General features: G+C 39.7%; 1 protein-coding gene across 4 annotated transcripts in view; it reads left to right on the forward strand.

Moving 5' to 3' along the window:
- Positions 1 to 872: 872 nt before the first annotated feature.
- Positions 873 to 20,432, forward strand: part of HIVEP2 (HIVEP zinc finger 2) — a 170,791-nt gene continuing 151,231 nt past the window's right edge. The window contains exons 1-2 of one of the 4 annotated variants that reach the window (XM_039530259.1): positions 873 to 917; positions 6,460 to 6,711. The gene's annotated coding sequence lies outside the window, so the exon portion shown is untranslated. Of the gene's footprint in view, positions 918 to 6,212; positions 6,712 to 6,998; positions 7,050 to 7,094; positions 7,330 to 20,432 lie in introns of those variants that run through there. The other 3 variants (XM_039530258.1, XM_039530261.1, XM_039530260.1) reach the window with 3 other exon arrangements.

A 20,432-nucleotide genomic window follows, 5' to 3' on the forward strand; every position in this document is an offset into this window, starting at 1 on the left:
TGCTCAATCAAATGAGTAATTGAAGAAAGTACACAAAGGGAACTACTATCTGACAATGAAGCAAGAGAGGGTGTTCTCTACTTTGTTAGGACACATAGCTAGCAAATACCTTCAAGGTCGGTACACTGGCACATCCAGTTGGTGTGGAAATCATAGTGGAATTTTAGTATTTGATTTTTTTGCAGTTACAGAATTCATTTTTGAGACTTAGTACACTTGCAGATGCAGCAGCAGCAATGTTAGAAGACATACTTTTATATTGGCTTTCAGAACTGAGAATTTCAGTTTATTTCAAGCTACACTTTTACTACAACTGCTACAAGGAAAGGACTGAATCAGTCTGTAATAGGTTTGTTCATGTTGGTAGCAAGGCCTGTTGGGGGTTTGTTTGAGTTTATTAGCTTTCACAAACTAAGCAGTGTGAAGGCCTGGGCAGTGCCCTCTTCTGCTGTAGCAAGTAGCATAGGTCATTCAGTAGGTGGCACACTTCCCTCTGAGACAGTACTGAACCAATGCACCAGCATAGTATTAAAGGGCATTGTGCTGTGGGAAATATCATGAGATGTAAAACCAAGGTCCCAACCACTTGTGCTCATTAAGAGTCCCATGTCATGTTTCAGAAGAGTAATAGTGTTAGCCTCAATAATACGGTCAAAATTCAGCTGATTTGTTTGGGCAATTTTAAGTTTTCCTCTCTAAATTCCCCTTGCCATTTCAAGTGGGTATGGTATTCTTCTTCACCTATCCTCAAATTGTCAGGCAGTATTACTGTGTGCAGTGTTCCACCCCAAAATAAGTGAAATTCTCTCTCTAGATAAAAAGCTCTCTGGGATTCTTTGGAATGAAGATATTCTAAAAGTTGAAGTTGGCTGTTTGAGAAGGCTACTAATGAGAGGATATCAGGTACTAATGAGAATGTAAGTAGTTAAGCTTTAAAAAATAAATCCATGTAATTGTTAAGGTTATATAACTCAGATGTTGTTAAATCATGCCATGTTTTTGGCAAGCTTTTACTTCATCTGTGCTAAGAAAAACTGAAAAAAAATGATGGAATACAATATGCAAAATAAATTTGAGAATTGTTTCATTTGAAAAGAAAAAAAGAGAGAGAGATAGAAGTGACCTGATCCTGTTAGCATAGTGTGGATGTTGACAGGGGAAAGTTTTTTAATGCCTGAAAGTAAGGATTTTTAAAAAAATTATCTGATTCTGATATTAAAATGCAAGATCAACGACAAAATGGGGGTGGCACTCAAGGGATTAATTTATTTTAAATTGGAAGTGCTCTTAATGGCTTGGCAGAATATACAATGCTGCCTGCACATTCTCTTATCCACCTTGCTAATTAGCTCTGAAAAATATGTGAAGAGTAAAAGTTACATTATTCAAATTTTTTCCAAGATTTGTGGGCCTTAAAAAGTCCTGAAATGGCCAATATCTATAATTACAGTTTTCAAAAATCTCTGCCCCTCTCTCATTTTTTCCCTAATCACTATGTCAAATGGTGATGTGTTACTATCAAGTTACAGATATTCATACATAACAAGTTAGTTCTGCCCCAGATATTTTTTAAGTAAAGGTATAGATTTTGCAAAAGGAAATCACATTTTTTAATAGACAGCTCAGAGAAACATTTTCCTCCAGGAAATGGTTCCATTAATTCTTTACCATGCGAAGAGCACATCCCTTGCGGGCATGGATCAGCATTCACGTCGCACTGCCAGTCAGTCCCTGGGCCGGGCCGCGGAAGCTAATGATCCAACCAGCAGACCAAATTTGATGATGAATCCTGGTCACGTGCCACCTGAGGCACGTTGCACATACACTAAGAAGCACATCCCTTCTACTAAGCCCTCTTCCATTATTATTTACACACAGTGGAAAGCTAAATACCTTCACTTTCGTCCTCTTCCACACCATTTGAGGGTGAGCTCCAAGAAATGTCTGGCATAAAGATCTACTTCATTGTGACTTAATCAGATTATGTAGAAAAGTCATGGAAAAACTTCGATATGAGGAAAAATTAGTACTATTTAGATTAGCGAGTGCATAGGTAAGAAAAGATATAATAGAGTTGATTAAAATAACTAATGGGATAGAAAAGGAAAATTGGGAGGGTCGGTTTACCTTCTCTTAATACAAGAATGAGGTGGCATTCAATCAAAATGAAAAGCAACACATCTAAAACTGATAAAGGGAAACATTTTTTAACCTCATGAATAATTGACTAGTGGAACTCATTGCCAAATAGATATAACTATACAAAAGAGTTTACAAGCATTCATAAAAAGACTACATGTTTATATGAATAAAAATACCCTGCCACCTGAGCAAGCAATGCTCCATAGAGAAACCCTGCTGCTACCTATGGCAGGTGGGAGACAAATATAAACAATTACTTTCCTTTTGGCAGCTCCCTCCCTCTGCTCTTGCCAGGGTTCTAGTGCCCTCTCCTCCCTGTTCTTGTCCTCAGAGCAGCTACTGACCGATTCTGATCGTCCCTTTCCCCCTCTTCCAACTGCAGCTCCCTCCCCTTAGTTCCCATCTCCAGCAGAACCCATGATGAGTGGCAACCCAGCTCACGGCCTGTCTAAGACTAAACTAAGCATAGTAAACTGAGTGCAGACCAGTGCCCTGAGCCTAAGATCCAGCTCAATGCCTCTCTCCTCAAGGAGAAAAAAAAAAGGACCTTTTCTCCAGCAGCCCCTTCTCTCATAGAGACAAGAAATACACACTCCCCCCAGCATCGGAAAGACATCCCCAGATGTGTGAGTAGGTGCCTTTATAGGCCTCAGGGACGGTGTGTGAACAGATATGTGGGTGTGGGGGGAAGTGAGTGTGAGTGGATTGTGTGGGTTTGAGGGAACCCTGAGTGGGAAAACAGAAAAAGAAGGAGGATAAGATACACCAAAATATAGTCAAATGAAGGGGAGAAAAGGAGTGAAGGAAAAGAGAAGTAAGTATAAACATAAACAATACATAATACATTAAAATAATAATATAAAGCTATTTCTATTAACATTGGTTTATTGATTTGGATTCCCATTAACAAATTTGGATATCCCATTAGTTTCCTGAACCATCCAGTCCCCAAGAAAAAACACAGTTCATTGAGGAGTAATAATAAAACTACTAATAATTTGCACCTCTTCCTTTTGAGGCCATCAGATAAGTTTCTACACTTGGATTAATTTAGCCACACAATAACTATGTTGAAGCAGGTAAATATCATCAGCTCCTTTCTACAAATGGAGAAATTGTACTAATACTATGATTTCGCTAATAGTAGCTTGATGACAAAGTAGTCTGGTCTTCAAGTGCACAGGGTAAGAGCACAGAGGTCAGGTAATTTTTCTCAATGAAAGAATGTATTTCTTTAAACGTGTTAGCTATTGTTAAAAGTTATTTTACATTTCAACTCAATTGCACTAGACGAGTAAGAAAAATAATACATCATTTTCTATTGTCTGGTTGTGGGAGCAGCAGCAGTTTTCAAAGCTAATAAATGATGTAAGCTCCAAGATCAGATCAGATTGGATTTTAATATAAATGGCAATGTTTAATAAATTGTGTACAATGCTGATGATTGTTATAATTAATTATATTTTCACTGTAGCAACAGCTATGATGTGCTAGGTGCTTTCCACACAGACAAGAATGAATGATCCTAGTGGCCTGTGTATTTTAAATAACAGTTGAAAATCTGACTCTTTGGAATTTTCTTACTTTTTGACTTCAACTTCTTTGTTTAAAAAACAAATGGTAAAAATATAAAGGTAATGTCACAGAACCCAGATAGGAGAGAGAATGGGTGACTCAGGTGCCCCTACTGCCTCTTCATGAAAGAACCTGCTCAGGCCACGAGACGACAGGGACTATCATGGCATAGCTAAAGTGCTGTAGCTGTACTGGTATAACCCTATAATGTAGATGCAACCTACATGACGGAAAAGGTTTTTCTGTCAGTGTAGGAGCACCACCTCTCCCAGAGATGGTAGCTAGGTCAACAGAAGCATACTTTGGTAAACCTCACTGTGCCTGCACTGTGGTTAGGTTGGCATTGCTCAAGGGTATGGATTTTTCACACCCCTGAATGCTATAGCTATGTCAATTTAATTTTAAATGTAGACCAGGCCAGGTAGCTGCTGTACCAACCCAAGACAGTGTTTCCATCTGCTCTCCCCTGGTGTTGGCTCTGTCAAGACACATGCAGTCAAACGTAGGCTATGCAGCTTGTCAAAAATAGCTTTGGAGCCAGAACTGAAAGAGACCTTCATGACATTGGCTTAAAAATCATGATACTTTAAACATTATAAATGCTGGGTTCTTTTTATTTGCCTTCTGGTATTTGAGTCTTCAGGATTCACTTTTCTTTGCAACTATAAGGGCTAGAAACCTTTTTAAATGAAAGCTGAGATTCTCATTTAATCATATGACTCCAGTAGCTGGGGATTTAAGAAAATCACTAAATCTTGCAAGATTTGTGATAACATTGCAAGTTGGCAACACTGTAAAAAATGTCAATTTTGTGTGGGCCTGAATTTTCATTACAGGTTTACAAAACCTAGTAGGAATACCAAGTTTTCAGTATGAAAATTAGAATAAATAATGCTTAAAAAAATAAACATTCTGCTCAAGCACCGTGAAGCCAAACAATTAAGATGATTGTGCTAGTACCTAGAAACAAAAGTGAAACTAGCCAGCTTGGCTTTACTCTGAGTAAAAAGGTAAAATCAAAAGCACAAATGGTGAAAAATAACTGATTTGTAATATCCATATTGGTTTAATTATCAAAGATATTATTACTACACACATAAGAAATTTTATTTAAATATATGACTTTATTTTGATTTTATTTCTCTATTTAATTACTCGTTTGGAACACTAAAGACTTGTTTTATTGTATGAAGTAGTAAGAAAAATAGTGGAATGAACGTAACAAAGTTAAATCAGAGTACTTTGTTTCTTTCTTGCTTTACATAGTACTACAAGAGAATATTTTCCCCTGAATTATGTGCTTATTGGAGACAAACTATATTAAGAAAAAGGTGGGCACAGATATTCTAGAATAGAATGAATTGGCACCACCCTCTTATTTCTGCCCTTCATATCTCTCTTTACTCCCTAGAACATGAGAGCAAAAGCAGCTGATATAAAACGTTCTGAATCCTCATTGGCTGGCAGGGTCACAACTTAAGCTAACAGCAGACCACAGAGACCATATTGGGCACAAGTGGAGCACTTGTCCTGTCTCAGCCTTTTCATTGTCTGCTGCAGCCTGCAGGCCTCTGTACTCAGAGCAGCAGCCTTGAAAGTAAATATTGCTAATAAGTTCACATGTATGACATCCAGTCTTCTTTAAGATGAACGTTACCTATCATCTATAACACCGAAAGCAGGGAGTCCTGCAGCTGACAATAGTTTGTATTATTTTGTATACGTATATTAAACAAGTTACTTCATTTTTTAAATTGTTTTCTAGCAACTCTTCAGATAGATATGAAAATAAAACATTTTAAAACAAGTAAACAAAATAAGCCCAGAAAATGTTTAAAGCTGAAGATTCTCTTTTGGAAATACACACTGAGTTTAGAAATAGACACTGAGTTTGCAATCAGAGTAGTCTGGAAAAAGCCAGTACTGCTTTGAGCAATTTGTTTTGATTTTATATTTCCAAAATTCCATTTAGAGAGTAATGGAATAATTGCTGAGAATCCTATAAACCTTCCCTTTGGGAGTAGGGGGCAAAGCAGCACATGATTTAAAATACGTATTGCATGACACATTAGACAAGCTACTTGGACTGGGGATGGGGACTGCAAGAAAACAGGTTCAAATGCTCTAGAAATGCAGTCAGCATCAGGAACTCTGGTATTATTTTGTTCTTTCTGACAGATAACATGATCTTGACCAGGCGAGGGAAAGGGGGTGGAGGTGGTGGAAAATAAAAAGGGCGGGGGAGGAGGATCCCACATCCTTAAAGGAAATTCTCAAGCTGGGAAGACGCACAACTTTTGCATGGCAAGTTGAGACTGGCTCTCCTGGGAGTTCCCTTTTCAAAGGAGGGGGAGGGGGAAGCAGAGATCTCCTCTGGCTGGGGGAGGCAGCTGCTTTGCACTCGGAAGCCCTGCCTCTTCCCTCCCCCTCTTTCTGTCTGCACAGTGCACCTCTCTCTCTCACACACACACACATACACACACAGAGCCCATCATTCTCTGGAACTGGATCTTCTGGTTCAACCTCCCTCCCTCTCGCGCTCCCTCCCTGGGACGCGCTGGGGGATCCGATGACATCACTGGCTGAGCTCTCCCCTCTCTCTCCTTGTAACTTCTGTTCTGGGAAGTGGTGCCAGGAATAACCCAGTCTGTCTGCAGCTCCGAGAGGCTCCCTCCTCCGGAAAAAAACTGCGGCTTCTCCGGCCTCTCTCTCGCCCTGATTTTATTCTCATTTTAAATCAAGCTCCACCATTTAAAGCGAGAGAGAGAGAGAGAGAGGAAGCCCGAGAGCAATGGTCTATCCTACTACAAGTCAATGAACCAGACGCCCCTTGGCTGCCGGAATATCTCGATCTGTTTCTATATAAAGCAATGCCGCGGGCCACCTCGCTCCAGGCACCACCTTAGCAAAGGAGCAACAAGAGCCCCCCAGCGGAACCAACAACAACAAGGGCACCAGGAGGGGTTTCCTCCTTCCGGCTCGGTGACTTTCCAGGTGAGCGGCAGCAGCTGCTGCAAGGACCCCTCCCCCCCACCCTCCCTGCCCCTGTCACAGGCACCAGCTGACAGCCGCTTTGAGCTGGGGCGGGGGGGCGAGAAGGGGAGAGACACTCGTTGAATGGTGATTTATTTATTTATTTTGACTGTAGCAGGAAAAGTCCTTGACAAGTTGGGTGTTTTGAGGGCGCAGGCTTGCGAGGGTCTCTGGAGCAACTTGCAAGTGCGCTGTGGCACTGGGGGCTGTCTGGCTGCAGCAGGGGTCCATGAAGGACATGTGAAGAATGGGAGGGGGGCATGGAGGGAAACCAGTGGGGCTGTAAACCCATCCGAGCGGTAAGTCGCCTCTCGAGGCGTGCTGAGCTTGTTGCGATCATCGGCCCGTTTTCCCTCGGATGCTGGGAACCGTTCCCCTCTTCTTGCACTGGGGGTGTCTTTGTTAGTGGCCCGCTGTTAGGAAATGTGGGGAATACCCAGCATGTAAGTGTATGCAGATTAGGAGCAGGCTGCCTTGCGTAATCTCCTCCCGTGGCGAAGAATGGGCATGGTTACTAAGGAGAGACACGCAGGAGGGGACACGGCTGCTCGGCTCTCACGCTGGGCTCCCGATGGCAAGGTGGGGTGTGGGGGGGGGAGTGGGACGCAGACGCTCGGTGGAGGGGCAGGGGGTTGCATGGAAGAGGGGGGGGGTTGCTGCTGGAATGATCCCAGGGGCTGGACGGGGAGAGAAGGGGAGGAGAGGGGTGGCTTGACGGACGCTTCAGCTGGCTGTCGCGGCTGACTTGTCCTTGTGCGTATATGGGGGAGGGGGGGACGCGCGTGTGCGCCCCGGGCTGGAGGTGGCGGGGGCTGGATGCGTGTGCGGGGCTGTGCTGCGCGCTGCGCCTTGATGCCTGTTCCCTGAAGTGGGTGGAACGTTGGCCCGTTCCGGGAATGTTCCATGACGTGTAAAAGCCACAGGAAGGGGGTTAACAAGGGGCTCTGCCTGCTGCTGCTGCTGCTGCCATCAAAGCAGATGTGCTCGCTCTCCTTTTGCACATTCTAAACAGACCATTGTTCCCTTGGGGGAGGGAGGCTGGAAGCCAGCTTGCAAGGGGAGGGGGAGCGGCGGCTGTCACTGCAGAAATGAATTTATTATATAACCGGTGTCTATGGTCTGGCTGCATCTGATTATGTAACAGGCACATCCATGATTGTTATATGTGAGACCCTACCTTGAAACATCTACGCTGCAATGTATGTGTAAGGGGGGCGTCATAATGTGCAACCAGATATTAGTCCTTCAGGGAGCTCTGTGCTGTGAAGGAGGAAGGAAGGGATATTCTTCAAGTTGTTTCTCACAGTTTTCTTTGGAATATATTACCTCTGTAATTATGGGAAAATAATATTTGGAGGGGAAATCCTAGGTTTGGAGGGGAAATCCCAGGTTTAGTTTGGCTAGTATTACTTCACATTTACTGTCTGGAGTTCTTTACATTTTCAAAGTGCTTCACAAACATTCACCATTCCCTGCTTACAACACCCCTGAGAAATAAGTACAGTAAATGTTATTATCCCCATTTTACAAATGAGAAAGTGAAGCAGAGAGGAAGGAGATGCTATTTCTGTTCTATTTAATATACTTAGGATATATGATTCTGTAGAATATGTAGAATAATCATTTTAGTGCAACTGATATAATAAAAAGGCTTAGGCCTTGCTAGATGACGCTATCTTCATGGATTTGTTTCCATTATTTCCATTACAATGGTAATGTGAATTGTTCAGTTTTCTTCTTATTCCCTTGTGCTACTGGAATCTAATTCAGTTTTGCCCTCACATAAATGATTATGCTATTGAGAAAAAAAAAAGGTCTGACTCTAATCTGCCATAAGAACTCAATATTTTTCTAATTTACTGACAGGAATATTTAAAGTATTATTATTTTATTTCTATTATATCAATAAAAATGTACTAATCAAGAAGGCTAAAGACTTGAAATGTTAATCACATCCTTAAAGTAAGAAGTTTTAATTAAAAATTTAAGTGAAACTCCTGGAAAATGCCATTCAGCTCCATTTCTTTCAACAATTTCTGTTCTTTTCTCTTTTTGAGATGGAACAAGTTTAAGTATTAGAATTTGGATAATTACATACCTTACTAGTGGTAGTAAAAGTTCTGTGAACAAAGAGTCAAGGATACTAATTTTTTTTAATACCTTGATCTTATAATGAATCTGTGTTGTGGTTTATGATGGAGGGAGTAAATAAATTGGCCTGCAAAGGAGAAAACAAATAATTAGTAGCTAGGTGCATTACTGTATTAAGCTCTTTGGGCAGACACCGTCATTTACATCAGCATCTAGCACAAGCAGACTCTGATCCAGATTTTGGTTCTGGTGCTACTGTAGGGTAAAGTAAATAATAGTAATTATTAAATTGAAAGAACAAGTGGTCTACCAAGGACTAAAAGCAGAGAATGGGCCCAACTCTTAGACTATTTATTCAGGCTAAACTCCCATTGACTTCAACAGGAATCTAATCTTTAGATTAATGTAAGGATGTGGTATTGAGTCATATGTATTTTGATAATGAAAATGACATGTAAACATGTTAGCCTAACACAACTAAGGTGCCAGATTCTTTGCCTACTAGGTTTGCAGTATACAAACATACATCATCACTTCCACATTATCTTACAGAGTCTTTTACAATTATATTTTAAATTTCTCTTCATCTGAAGTTAGGAGTCACTTCTGAAACTTTGGGAATTTGAAGCTCTGATATCTTCCACATGGTTTCTGTTGTTTTGCCTAATTTAAAAACAACAACTGTTAACAGTGAAAATGCAGATTACTTATCGCACAGAGCTGATTTTTGCACTTAGGTTTTTATTTTTATTCCTGTAAACGAACTAACGAACTCTAGGTTGGTTTGCTTTTCACCTGTGTAAATGGTATTGATGTGCTACAAAATCAACGTATCATTAATTTTGACATAGCTGATGAAATCTTCCCAAGTGTTTAACATAATGCAATATACATTTTTATAGCATTTACTGATGGTTTTCAGAAGTGGCAGGAATAAGTTCAGGCTATAGTGACATGTTTCAATTCTGTTGGTATTATGAGGTGAAATGAAAACAGAATTTGGGCTGAAGTAGAAGACATTTAGTCACATATTAACACAACTAAATCCTATTATGTGGCAACAGTGCAAAACTGGTCTTCACAAAGACAGATTTTTAGATTCTCAAGTGACTAGATTTCCTCCTATGTAAGATCTGTTTACAAACCTTCTTGTTACTATGAAGACAAAACAGAGAACCATATGCATTCATGTGGTTCTTGCTGAATAATGGTAGGTACATATGTCTGCTTGAGTGTTTGGCACTAAATTTGTGTTTAGATTACTGGTGGCACATTCTTTTTTTAGCTTTTGGTTTACTGTTTCTAGCTGAACGTATTTATTTTAATAATGCTGTGATGTCACTGTTAATATTTACAGGCTGTACCTATTGATTTTAAGAAAAGAAAGTTTATTGTATAGCCAAGCTTTCATTTTACCAGGGTTGGTTGGGTATTTATTTATTTATTTATTTTGTTAGCAGGAGTGATTGCAAATTGGCTTTAAGCAAAAGTGAAAGTGACAAGTACCATTTTGGTGGTTTCTTCCTGACTCATTAACAAGGACAGTTCTTGATATTAATTTAGAATCTGACCATTTTGGGAATGGTAGCAGGAATATGGAATCTCTGTGTCTAGCAGAAGTGGTTGCTAAATACTGTAATACTTAATATTGTAATTTTCCGTTTTAGGGGAAAATGCCTACTGTTAAACAGTATTACTGTAGGTGGCAAATTGATAAGATCAGCTATGTGAGATGTAAAGTATTGTGAAATAAGGCAAGTCATCAAACTTTCAGACTTCAGTATGCGGGATGGTAGGGTGTTGTAACAGGCTGTGGTTCTATATATTGATGGCTATCAGTCCAGCCCTGGAAGTGGAGGAGTATGGATGACACTTCTTCCACATGATTCTTATTTGAGTTTGCACATGAATTTCAGTTCAAGATAAAACGGTCAGGCCTGCATGCTAACCTTCTACAGTTGGATTGAGTTATGACTTAAATGAGAGACATCTTCATAGTAGTGTCCTTGTCAGGATATAGAGGAAAGAATGTTCTATTCAGTCTAATTCACCTCTTCTTTCCAGAAAAAGTGAACATGAAAGTGCCATTGTAAAGGTCCGTTCTCCTTACAAGGGACATGCATAACTGTTATTAAATTTGATGGGTTATATAGTCTTACAAAATTAAGTACTCACTCTTGGGAGAATTGAAGGGAAGTGTTGTATGCAGAGACTGCGTACCTTTTCTACTTGATTAAGATAGGACAAGTTGCCTAACTGATTTAAAAAAATCCTGGTTTTGATAGAAATCCTTTAAATAGTGTATTCTGAATTTTAAAAAAATCATGAATAGTTATTGATTGTTTTGCTCGCTTGTTTAAGTTTATAAGGGTCTTTTCAGAAAGGAGGAACTGACTATCTGGTACTACAGGGGAAATAGTAAACTGTCTAAAGACACAAACTAAACAATATTTTACACTAATGTCCTTCAGTTATATTGATCTTGAGTGTTACTTTTCATTATAGTAGGTCCGAAATTATCATAGGGTAATTTCAAACTAGCAATGTATTTCTAAAGGGTGCAAACAGCAAATAAGAGTCTTGTAGTCTGTCTTTCATCACTGCTGATATTAATATGTTTATTAAGCAATTTTTAGGAATTGTTTTATTTCAACAACATAAAAAGGGAATATTTGATAAGGGCTCCTTTTTTCTTTCTTTAGTGAATTTAGGGTTTATGTAAAGTACTGGATTGACAGCCTGAGAGTAAAAATTCCATGCAAGTACAAGTATTACAAGTTTTCCCATGCTAACCTGCCAGTTGTACCTTAACTCTGACTTGAAAGGACTGTTAGTGGGTTAAAAACATGTTTCTGTCCAACAGCATCCATTTTTTGGCTATTCTACTGAGAGGGCACAAGGCTGCCATCGGTTAGTGCCAATAGTGTCAACATGCACCCCTGTTCATTTGTGAGACCACTAACTCTGTATACATATACAATGGAACCACAATAATATCTTGCAAAATATTCCTTATTCTATTCTAGATCCCCAAAAACCCTTCCCACAACTATTAAAATGGGTGGGGACATTCTGGCCCGTGTTTCCATGACTCCTAATATGAAGTAATCAGAAGAAATAAAAATATTCTAAATAATTTTAACTTGACAGTCATAATTATGTTAACATTTTTGTTTACTGTGTGATTTAATATTCACCCTCATCTTATATAGCCTAAATATAAGACTGCATGTGGATGCAAGGCCTTAATTTAATTTGCTTCTGATTTGTGCACCTGCAAAAATGTTCAGTTTCTGATCTCATCATACTGCTATAATGAGAGTGGAGTCTGGATAACAACTCTTTATGCCCACCACATTGTTTGTGCATCTATATTTGTTCATGCTGCTTTGGACGTATATTTTTTTCACGTTTTTCCAGGCACAGAATTGAAGGCATAGTTGAAAATACGGCCTTTTACTTTTAGTTGATTTCTAAATTTATCATTGTTGAATGCATTTTTTCTATACTTTTTCTAAATGGGCCCCACAGGTAATGTCTATACACAAAAAATTGTACCTCTTTAACTATATCAGTATAGATAAAGTGGGTGCCTGCAAATGTGAATGCAGTTACACTGGTATAAAGGTGCTTATACTGGTACAGTTTATTCCCCTTAATTTACAGGAATAAGCAATACCAATATAAGGCCGTGTCTGCACTAGAAGTGTTGTACCAGTGCAAGACTATCAGCATACTATATCAACAAAGCTCTCATATTGTAGATGCAGCTATACTGGCAAAGCTGCGCTTTGTACCAGTTTAGTAAAACTACTCCTCATGAGTGAAACAAGCTATATTGATAAAAGCTCAGCTTTGCTGGTCTCGCTGTATCTACACTAATGGCTTCTTCCAGAACATCTACGCCAGTAGAAATCATGTCTGTTTTTACCCTTCCAACATAGCTGTGCGACTGTGGTGGCCGAAGTCTGTAGTGTAGACCCAGCCTAAGTTTCCTTCATGCTGTTATAACTGTGTCCACACCAATTTAACTGTTGTGTAGATTAGGTCTCAGTGCCAGTTCTCGTTTTCCTTAGAATGACACACAAACCATAACTAACTTGGTATGTTTTAATGACTAGTTATGTGAATATTTTGGGTGTGTTTTACTACATCTGATTTTTGTTTCTTTAGTAGGAGCTTTATTTAGTTAAAATACTTTTGACAACCTCTCCATTCTAAGAAGTTTATACTGAATCATAAAATGCCACTTTCTAATATCCAAAAAATGTCAGCCCCTCAAAAAGGAATTATAAAAATATTTCAGTTCCTGAGCACTATCTGTTTTAAAATACAAGTTCACTTGACTACAACTGTGGTAGATGGTACTGTACCTATATTGTATTGGCATTGGCAGAAATCTTTCTGGTTTATATGAGCTGCCAAAGAAAAAAAGGTTGTACATTGTTTTTTGAAAGGTTCACTTTAATTACTACTTTGATGTAAGAGGAGTCCATGCTTGAATGTTGCGGAAAATGTTTTTTTAAAACGAGATTATCATAAATTCTATATAAAGAATTACACAGGAAAGAAGCTAGATAATTTGCATGTATATAGTGTAGCTTTTTTTTTAAAAAAACAAAGAGCTAAAGGGAATTGAAACTATGATGTCAGCTGACATGTAACAGTAACCCAGTGGGGTTAATTTGAAATAGAAAGGGATTGATCCTGTTCAAACGGAAAGCTAAAATTTCTTGTCAGTCATTCAAAGGAGGATTATGAGGACAACAAATAATTTCTGTTAATTTGTGCTAACTTTTCTTGGTTTAGTGCTTCTTTCAGACATATTTTCAGTTAGTTGGAAAATTCTATCAGATACCATATGATCATGTGTTGGAAATTTTATAATAATGTATTTTCTAGTCATTAAGGCTGCAATAATGTTATGGGCCCAATTTTGCAAGCTTCTCATTTCAGACCACACAGTGAAGTCAGTGAGACTTCCATGTGTGATGGACTTGCAGAACTGGGCACAATACTTTCTCTCAAAGTATGTTATGAATAGAGAGAATTGTTGGAGATATTTAACAATCTCAAAGAAACTCCCCATTATGTGTTGTGGAAGATGATACTGCCTACAATGTAATAATAGAAAATAACATTTTAAATTTGTTAAAATAGGATTTTTAATAGGCAGTTTTTGCATACAGTAATGTTTATTCTTAGCAGAAACTTTCTGTTTAAAAAAAAATTAAAGGGACATGATCAGAATTTCTAGATCTTAAAATAAGCCTTTATTGGCAGTGTTATTTTGCCTATTTTACCTTTATAAATCTCAATGTTGTCGTTATTTTAAATAAAAATAAACTCCTTTCTGCAGTTCCACGGTTTTGTCTGGAGTTGTTTTAAAACAAAATCAATGTGTGGTGTGTCCCATTGTAAATAAACTGATGCTCAGACATTAACTGCAGTGCTGTTGTAGACATGCACACTAATTTGTATACGATGGGATTATTTGCTAAACTAATGCATTAGGGACTTTAAAAATTGTTAACTATAAAACTAAATTTACTGCATATCATTTTAATGATGGTATCAAATAAAACATACTACTAAGTCATGTGCATTTTATTTTTGATTCAGATCAAATGCAGCCACAAAAGAAATATGACTTTGTTGGATAGAAATGTCATGGCTGGTCAAGAAACATTTAAAATTGAAATATACTTATTTCTGAGATAATAATTGGGAATACCCTTCTTTGACAGCAAGATGTGATAATATTTAGTTATAGAGAAAAGCCAATATGCAGTAGAACATATCTTGGTGACAGGTATTAACTGTGTTTATAATATAGTGCAAAACTTTTTTTTAGTGCAGGTCTGCTTGAAAAAGTGACTGATAATAATGTATTGTGGAGTTCCATGGTTATTGTCTCTCAATGATTTCCAGTTCAGATGACAAGTAAACATATTTTTCTAAGTAAAAGTGCTATGAAGTTGTCCTGGGATCTGAGACTCAAATTTTTTTTTCCTCACAAGCATGAACAGTAATGAAGGTTCTACCAAGTGAGCTAGGTCCTGAGTGACACCGGTGCAACTCCTGCCCCTTGCCTTCAACTAGTATGATCAGTTGTCACTGACTGACCCCGGAATTGGAACTGAGTAAACAATTGTGTTAATGTTGCATAAAAAAAGAGTAGAATCCACCTCAGTTTCTTTTAGAACTCCAGAGATGCACAGCAAGGAGGAGTAAATAGTAGTGTAAAAATAAAGTTTTGGTAACTAAAATACGCTGATAGGACTCTGAATAAACAAAGGGGACAGATCTATTGAATAAGATGGTGCCAGTTTACACTACTTTTCAGAGCAGAACCACAACCATAATGCATTTTATGTGTGAAAATAATTTCTATTTCAGATCGATTTTGTGTGAAAATAATTTCTAGCATCTTGGTGCAGTGGATTATTTTGAAATACTGCAGTACTTGTATGTCACCACAATTTATGTGTGAAAACAACCTCAGCAGTAAGATAATCACCCTCACTTTCTGACAAAAGGATGAGATCAATTACATTTGTAAGATCAAAGGCATTTGTTTTTTGTGCTTGGGAGAGACAAAAATGTTTCTTTAAAAAGAAAAATACGTATCTTTGAATGGACAATGATAGAGTCATAGGTGAAATCCTGTCCCTCTTGAAGTAAATGGTAGTTTCTCCATTGACTTCAATAGAGCCAGGATTTCCGTATAAATGTTAACATCAGAAGCCACCATTATAGTTATCTTGTTTGACCTGCATAACAGAGGCCATAAACATGGAATAGACTCAATTAAAGTACATGTGACTTTTGAAGGATGACTTTTTCTTCTACCTGTCAAAGCATTTAGATGTAGACTTTTTCACAGTACTTTGATAAAGAATGGCGCACAAAACATGCAATGTGTTCATTAATTATTTTGTGTCTAATTCTACAGTCCTGATACAGGGAAAAACTCTAATTAAGTCAATAGGAATTTTACTTACTGTAGGACAGAACAGATGCAGTTCGTATTGCTTAAAATATAAGTGGTCGCAAGTTATGTTCATTTGACTTCATGATCGACAGCTGATTCCTGGCAGTGACTGATAAACATGTTACTAATACATCTGAAGTGATTTATGATTAACATTAGGATTTTAGTGTGTAATAAAATACCCGACTAGGAAATCATTGCCTGATATTAGCAAACTAAAAACAAAAGATCCTGATTTTTTTAAAAGATAATGTGTTGCAAATACACCTCCACCCTGATATAACGCTGTCCTCGGGAGCCAAAAAATCTTACCGCGTTATAGGTGAAACCGCGTTATATTGAACTTGCTTTGATCCACCGGAGTGCGCAGCCTCGCTCCCCTGGAGCGCTTATATCCGAATCCGTGTTAAATCGGGTCACGTTATATTGGGGTAGAGGTGTACTATGTTGCTAGCACCACAGTGAGTTAGTTGCGATGGGGAGGGAGATGAGCTGGAGAGAGGAGCATGAGATCTATATACATGGCTGAAGAAGATCACCACCATCAAGTCACCAGTAGCATTCTATATGTATTTTGCTAGTATTGATATACATCCAAACATGTTTTATGCAGATAGCAGATTTTTGTTCAATTACCAATAATGAGAAAATATATTTATCATAGCAAATTGTTTTCATTTTGCTTTTCTTATGAAAACTTCAGAATCGGCAATTCCCCAATGAAAACTACTGCATAGTTTGCCCCATTTGTTAGTGCTGGCTCCAGCAAGCTATGTTGTTGGCAAGGAACGGGGTCACGAGTCAGTGCTGACAGGTGCTGGCGGAGTTGTACAGGGAAGCTCCATAGTGCATCTCTTGTTGTTTTGCTTGGCTGTTGTCAGTGCTTTTGGTCCCCAAAATATTAAAAGATGAAAACAAATGGGGAGTTGTTAGTGGCAGATAGTCTTTCTTCTCTAGTAACTGATGTGATTTTTTTGGCCTATTTCACTAGTGATTTGAAAACTCTTACCTCCTTATGGCTTTTTGGTGGTCTTTGTGAAATGAGTTGGTGTCTTAGGGCTTGTCTGTACACACAGCACTGCAACAGCGCAGCTGAAGTGCTTAGTGAAGACACTACGGCAGCGGTCTCCAACCTTTTTACACCCAAAATCACTTTTTGAATGTAAGGGCAACCCAGGATCTACCCCGCCCCTTCCCTGAGGCCCCTTCCCTTCCCCAAAGCCCTGCCCCACTCACTCCATCCCCCCCCTCTTTCCGTTACTCACTCTCCCCCACCCTCACTCACTTTCACCGGGCTGGGGGGAAGGGGTTCAGGAGGGGGTGGAGCTGAGGGGTTTGCAGTGTGGGAGGGGGCTCTGGGCTGGGGCAGGGGGTTGGGGTGTAGGAGGGGGTGATGGGTGCAAGCTCTGGGAGGGAGTTTGGGCACAGGAGGGGGCTCCAGGCTGTGGCAGAGGGTTGGGGTGCAGGAGGAGGTTTGGGGTGCTGGCTTCAGGAGGGGGCTCAGGGCTGGGGGTTGGGGTGCACTTACCTCCGACGGCTCCCGGTTGGCAGTGTAGCATGGCTGTTGCTAAGGAAGGCTCCCTGCCTGCCCCAGCCTCAAGCTGCTCCCGGAAGGGGCCAACTGTGGCGCCTGGAGTGGGTGGGGGCATGTGGCTCTGCATGCTGCCCCTCTCTGCAAGCACCACCTCTGCAGTTCCCATTGGCCACAGCTCCCCGTTCCTGGGCAATGGTATCTGCGGGGGCGGTGCTTGCAGGCAGGGTCAGCGCGTGGATGGAGACCCCTGCCCCTCTGGCCGCAGGGCCATGCTGGCCTCTTCTGGGAGCGGCGTGGGGCTGGGGCAGGCAGGGAGCCTGTCTTAGTGGCAGCCCTGCTGTGCTGCTGCAGATCGCGGTCGACTGGGAGATCCTCTAGGATCTGCCGGTTGGTAACCACTGCCCTACAATAACTCCTCACTTAATGTCCTAGTTATGTTCTTGAAAAATGTAACTTTAAGCAAAATGATATTAAGTGAATCCAATTTCCCCATAAGAATTAATGTAAATTAGTGTCACTAATGGGAGAGGATTTTCCATACCCCTGAGCAATGTAGTTGTATCGACATAACTCTGTAGTGTAGATCAAGCCTTAGTCTAATTTCTTGTGGGCAAAACCCACCATCTCAGGGGGCACCCTTGTTGTCAGTTTCAGCAGAGAGGCCAGGCATGGAAATGGAACTACTTTCTTACTGACTCTTCGAAATGGGATCTCTGGAATAGGGTTGGGGTACCTTTGCAAGAAAATATGTGAATGCTTCTCTTCTGCTGCTTGACTGTGCTGACTTCAGTCTCTAGCAGTGATAATTTGATACCTTTCCTGGGTGCTAAGTTAACCTGAGGACAAATGCTAATATTCCCAAGCAAAGGCTAATTCTCTGAGGCCAGGGAGGAAACGAATCTTGCCCTACTGCCCTCAGCCTGCAGATACAGTGCTGAGCAGCCTTATAACTTCTACACCACCCAAGGGTCTGTAGTAGTGGCTGGGGCCTTTGCTTATCCCCTCCATGTTGAAGGTGTGTGTGGGGGGGTGGGGTTTAAAGTCAATTAATCTGCACAGCTACTGCCCTGGATTTCTGTCACACCTCACATTGCAAGGGACTGGCATGCAGAGGGCTGAGACATCTCCTTGGTGCACACCTCTCTAGAGCCTGAATGTGGCAGATCTGTAAAGTCTTCTTTGCTCATGGTGTGCCCTTAAGAGAAGGAATATCTAATCTACTTTCTATACCTTGTATTCTTAGGAATTAAGAGACAAGCACTGGAGAAAACTGTTACACTTTAATATGTATGGTTGGATGTATGCTGGCTGAGGATGAAGTACAGAGGGGAATATTTGTGCTTGGTGGGTTGTTAATGTGACTGACAATGGGGCATTATCGCCTGCTAGAAGTTATGTTTATCAACACAGGTTTTCCCTATGCCATAAAATCTCCAACTTCTGTATGTTTTTATTTTACCTTTTAAAAGCCTTGCCTCAACCGAGGCTTTTATATTTTAGCTGCATAGGTCACACGAGCTTGCCTCAGCCAGTAGCTGAACTCCAGCAGAAATGGCTGCCACCATCTTGGATTAATGTAAATGATAATGGTGCTGAATTTTTATTGGTTCAGTACTCAGAACAAGCATTTGGAAGTTTTTCCAATGACTTATATACCATTTTGGTTTAATTTAGTGTCATTTGATCATGGTCAACAGTTTGAGGTACTTAACCAGCAAGAAAGGCAATAATGGAAAACAGTTCTTATCACTTGAACGCTGTCTCAGTCAGGTGGCTTGTCTGGCAAACTAAGAGTGTAATAAATAGAGACTGATTGTTTACAGATGCATATACTATAGTATAGAGGTGTCCCATACTTTCCAGCTTGATTACATGGGAATGCCATGGACTGTCACAGTTGAGATGGAGAGATCATATCATGGTTTAATTTTCAGCCAGAGCATGCATTTCAGCTCCACTGCTTGGACAGATTTTTTCTGTAGAAAATAAATAGAAATTTCAATAGAAAATTTAGGGTTTTGTTTTTGTTATATTGTATGGAGCAATATATAAACACACACAGCTAGAATAATTGCATCAAGTCAGTGGTTTCAGATTTATATCTGTGTAACGAGAGCAAAATTTGGCTTATAGTCCTTGCTTTGATCTTATGCCTTTTGATATTCTTTTAAAAACAGTTTAAATCATCCAGCTGTTAATGTGTGAACATCAGCCTCTGGATCCACACGCAGGTGCTCACACGGGGTCATATTCTGTTACAATAGAATTAGGTGCTTTCAGTATGATTTGGGTATTAAAACCTTTAAAGGATTAGGCACAAAAGTTGTGACAGTAGTTTAGAAGATGAGGGAGACCAGGTCATTCGTGCTCCCACTTTAGTGATATGTTAACATGATACGTCTGACCCTAGTTTGTCTCAAGTACCATCATTTTTGAGATGCATCAAATGAGTAATTTTTTGTGAACTACTGATGTTATTCATCATGAAAACAAATAAGAAAATAATGCCTTCAGTAAAGCTGTAAGGTCATACATATTGCTGTGTTGTAAAAGCAAGGATGGAATCTTACATATCCAGCCTTCCATACAAATTACCATAACCAGTGATTAAGCCTAATCAAAACGCAGCAACACTCAACTGAGTCAACCTGCAGCTAAACTGTCCATCTTTACTTCTCCATTTTAACTGTAGTGCTTACTGGAAGAACTTTTAATACCCAGGGTGACTGTGTAGAAGAGATAAGGGTAAATCATTTCTTTGTTATCACCAAACAAAAAACACCACCACCACCACCACAACAAAAAACCCTTGAGATACGAATTTAAAAGATACAACGTTGGGCAAAAGATGTCAAATTATGAATAAATGGAACACTGATTATTTGATCTGATTATTTGATAAGGATTCTGCCCTGTGTAGGTTGTTGTTGGGTGTTGGAGGCACTCAGTTTTTGACTTTGTACCTTTTTGCACACCCTGAGGTTTGTGTACAACCCACTATAATTGCAGACTGAGTTGTTTGTTATTTTGCTAATAATAGTTATGTTAATGTTTCAGCTAAGG

Source organism: Mauremys reevesii, linkage group 3 (genome assembly GCF_016161935.1).
Source record: "Mauremys reevesii isolate NIE-2019 linkage group 3, ASM1616193v1, whole genome shotgun sequence".
In the NCBI taxonomy this organism is placed as follows: Eukaryota; Metazoa; Chordata; order Testudines; family Geoemydidae; genus Mauremys; species Mauremys reevesii.